Source organism: Chinchilla lanigera, unplaced genomic scaffold (genome assembly GCF_000276665.1).
Source record: "Chinchilla lanigera isolate Chin_1 unplaced genomic scaffold, ChiLan1.0 scaffold00011, whole genome shotgun sequence".
NCBI lineage: Eukaryota > Metazoa > Chordata > Mammalia > Rodentia > Chinchillidae > Chinchilla > Chinchilla lanigera.
In genome coordinates, this window is record NW_004955412.1 from 34,532,657 (window position 1) to 34,537,361 (window position 4,705).

Consider the following 4,705-nt stretch of genomic DNA (forward strand, 5'->3'; position numbering starts at 1 on the left):
ACACACACACACACACACACACACTATATATATATATATATATATATATATATATATATATATATACAGATCTAGGGTGTTTCAGTAAAAAAAATAGTAAATAAGATCAAATAAATTAACTTCCACTCCCATTCCTGCCATTAACTTACCACATGACATGGGAATGATCTGTTCACTTTTCTGAATCCCTTTTCCTTATCTGAATAAAAGAGGCAAATAAACTAAGTAATATCCAAACACTTTCACATTCCTTAAATTTTATGACTGTACAACACCATCTATAAATCTCACTTAATGGACACATTGAATCAGTTACAAGCAAGTTTTGGAATGTATGTCATAAAGCTTTGGATGGATACTCAGACAAAAGTTGACCTCACTAAATCTGCAGGAAATAGGTTAAAGAAACAACTACAATAAGATAGGAAGAAGTTTATATTGCCTAGGAAGGGTGCTTTAAACTACCTCATAAAACTATGGTGGTTCACTTAACAGGAAACTCTCAAAAAATAAATAAAAATTGGACATAATTGAAGGGAGAAATCAACAACTCAACCATACAAGTTAAAGCCTCAGTAATCTAGTTTCAAGAATATATAGAACCATGAGGTAGATCAATGAGGAAATAGAAACTTGAGCAATATTACAAAGCAACCAGACAAATAGGCTTCTACAGAATATTCTACTCATTAATAGCAGAATACATATGGAACGTTCACCAGGATCAGACCACATGTTAGACAGTAAGTCTCAGCAAACTTGGAAAGATTGAAATCATGAAAAAAATGTTTCAAGACCACAACAGAATGAAAGCAGAAATACTTTGGGAAATACACAAATATTTTGAAATCAGCACCATATTAAGTAACCTAGTGAGCCAAAGAAGAAATCACTTAAAAAAATACCTCAAGTTCTTTGAAAATGAAGACGTAATACATAAAAACTTACGGGGAATAGTGAAAGCAAAGCTTAAAGAGAAAATTATGGTTATAAATGAATATTTTTATAAAGAAGAGCAATTTTGTCACTAATCAAATATTCTACTTTAAGAAACCAGAAGAGTCTAATAAACCTATGCCCTGTACATGTAATAAATTGTGTGTGTGTTCTTTGTCTTAAAAAAAGAAAGCAGTACACAAGTAAATGATACTCAAAGGGAACAAAAGAAATGTTAAAATATAATGGAAATATATGAAATGCAAAATGGAAAAACAATAGAAAAAAACAACACAACCAAAGTTAATTATTTGAAAAGTTTAACAAAATTGACCAACACTTAGTGAAACAGACCAGGAAAAAAAAAGACTCATTAGTAAAATTAGGAATGTAATAGGCATTCACTGACAAACAGAAATATGGGCAGGATCATGAATAATTATATGTCAACAGAATAGATAATTAGATGAAATAGATAAGTTCATAAAACATCCAAACTATTAGTACTTATAAAAGAGAAATAGAAAATCTGAATAGACCTATCAAGAATAAAGAGATTAAATGAGTAACCAAAACCTTCCTGCAAAAGAAAAGCTTCACTGCTCAATACCACAAAGCATTTAAAATAGAACTAGCAACCATGCTTCATAAACTCCTCCAAAACATAAAACAGAAGGGAAAACTTCAACTTTATTTTTAAAGCCTTTATAATCCTGATGCCAAAAGCCAAAAATTGACCCCCATCTGAAGGAAATGAAGTGACAAACAAATATCTCTTAGAGAGAAGATGCTAAGATCCTCAAGTGCTATCAAAATGCTACTGAGCCAGATCCACTGACATATAAAAATAATTATGCACCATTACCAGCAGAATTCATCTAAGAAAGGCAAGGTTGGTTTAATACATGAAAATCAGGTAATACACTATAGTTATAGACCCCAAAAATATCATAGGGCAAAATTCAACAACTTTTAATGATGAAAATAATGAAACATAACTAGAAAAAAGAAGGGAACTTCTTCAACTTGATGAGGTTACATATAAAAAATCCACACTTAACATCAGACTTAATGATGAAACATTAAATATTTTCCTCTTATGATCAGTTATAAAACAAGATGTTTTATCTTTATGTTTCTTTTCAAAATAGTACTACAGGTTTAGACAGAACAATTTTTAAAAATTTCAACAAAATTGCAGAATATGAGATCAACACACAAAAATTGTATTTCTACCAATGAACAATCCAAAAATGAAGTTAAGTAAACAATTCCTTGTGCACAATTGTTCACATTCACAAAATTGTCAGGAAAAGTAAAATACTCATGGATACGTTTAATAAAATAAGTACAAGATTTCTATACTAAAACCTACAGAACAATTTTAAAAGAAAGTCTAAAAAAGTGGAAATACAGACCATGTTGATAGACAGGAAAACAATATTAATTAGGTGGTAATCATCTCAAGTTTGATTTATAAGTTCAGTGCAATCCCTATCAAAACTGTAACTATATTTTTGAAGTAATTGATCAAACTACTCTCAAAATTCACATAAAATGGAAGGGACTAAGGAGAGTCAAAACAGTCTTAAAAAGAACAGTAAAGTTGGAGGACTCAAATGCAAAATTTACTCCAAAGCCACAATACTGAAGACAGTATATTATATGTTACCGGCAGATGAATAGGCATCTATATCAATGGAATAAAGTGGAAAGTTCTATTTCAATGGAATAGAATAGAAAAGCCTGTACACTTGGGGTCAACTGGTTAACAAGGATACCAAGAAAAGTAACTGAGGAAAGAAAGTTCCTTTCAACAAATGGTGCTGGGACAGTGGAATATCCCCATAGGAAAAAGTGAAGTTGGGTCTACATCCCACACTTTACACCAAAAAAATCTCAAAGAAGACCAAAAAAACTACAAAAGCTAAAAATATGCAATTACCTGAATAAAGCATGATGATCTTGGACTAATTTCTTAAATATGACACCAAAACCAAAGACAATAAAAGAAAAGATAAATTAGACTTAACCAAAATTAAAACTTGGAGAGCAAATTAATAAATAAATTAATAAAACTCAGAAAGCTTGAAAAGGTCCAATCTAGAAAATTAATGAGAAAACACACAGAATAGAAGATATTTTTAAATCAAATATTTGATAAGGGTCTTATATAAAGAACATCATACATCTCAACAATAAAAAGACAAATAACACAATTTAAAAATGGACAAAAGGATTTTAAAAGACATATCTTCAAAGAAGATGTCCTGGTGACTAGTAAGTATGTTAAAATATATTTCACATCATTATTCATTAGGAAAATCCAAATTAAAACTTCATACTACCTAAGATGGTTATAATGAAAAAGTTAAATAATAAGTGTTGAGGTTGTAAGGAAATTGAAAGCCTCATGTGTTGCTAATGGTAATATAAAATGGCATAACCAATGTGGAAATTTGGCCTTTTCTCAAAAAGATAGTTGCCAGAAGATATACAGAGTTACCATACAGCCTCCCAATTTTTCTTCTAGTTATATATTCCAGAGAATGAAACCAAATTTCCACACAGAGCTCTCTACAAGGTATTCCTAGCAGCATTATTCATAATGGCACAACATAGATATAACCCAAATGTCCCATTGACTAATGAATGGCTAAATAAAATGTATATTCATACAATGGCATGTTATTCAGCCATAAAAGGAATGAAGAGCTGATACATTCATTAGCATGAAAGAACTTTTAATATGATATGCCATGAGGAAGAAGTCTGACACTGAGTTCACATGTTGCATGACTCCACTCCCGTGAAATGTCCAGAATAGGCAAATCCGCTAGGATAGAAAGTGAATTCATGGTTTCCGGAGGTGGAGGGAGGGAATAACAGAGTGAGACTGTTAATGAGTAAAGGGTTTCTTTCAGGGGTGATAAAATGTTCTGGAGTTAGATTGTGGTGATGATTATACAATATGCTGGGAATATATTAATAGAAACTGAATTGAGCATTTAAAGGAGGAAAAAGTATGCCAATCAGACCTTAATAAAGTTGTCATAACCACATACATACGCTTCTGCACACCCACTCTGGCTATCAGTGGCTTTCTTGCTATGGCAGAGGCAGCTATTATTTGTTGTCTGGTCAGACTGTCATGGCCCCCAGTGCTTAGGGCTGACGAAAATGCAACGGGTATTTCATGAAGAGACAGATGGTGTGTGTGTGTGTGTGTGTGTGTGTTGGAAAGAATGGTGCCATGCACTGCATGTCACACTGGGTAACCACTCCTTTCTGGGGGGAGCAGTTTTTAAATGTATATAGATTGATGTGCACATACAGGACTGTAACGACAACCGCCCACTTTCAACCCACATCCTACAATTTATGAAATATTTTCCTTTCACTAACATATTGATTTTTCAAAATCTCCCTGATGTCACTTCTCCTGCTCTGAATTTGTGGAAACTGAGGCTTCAAAAGTTTTAGAGACTTTAGTGCCTGCCAAGGACTCATTCTGGGTGGTACCATGGAACTCGAAGCCAGCACAGCTGTGGACAGACAATGAGCATCAGAAAGTAGTCACACTAGGCTGGAAATTTAGCTCAGTGGCACAGTGACCTGCCTGGCAAGGATGAGGTCCTGAGTTTGATTCCTGGTACACAAAAAAGAAAGGAAAGGAAATGAAAGGAAGAGAGGGAAGGAGGAAAGAAGGAAGGAAGGAAGGAAAGAAGGAAGGAAGGAAGGAAGGAAGGAAGGAAGGAAGGAAGGAAGG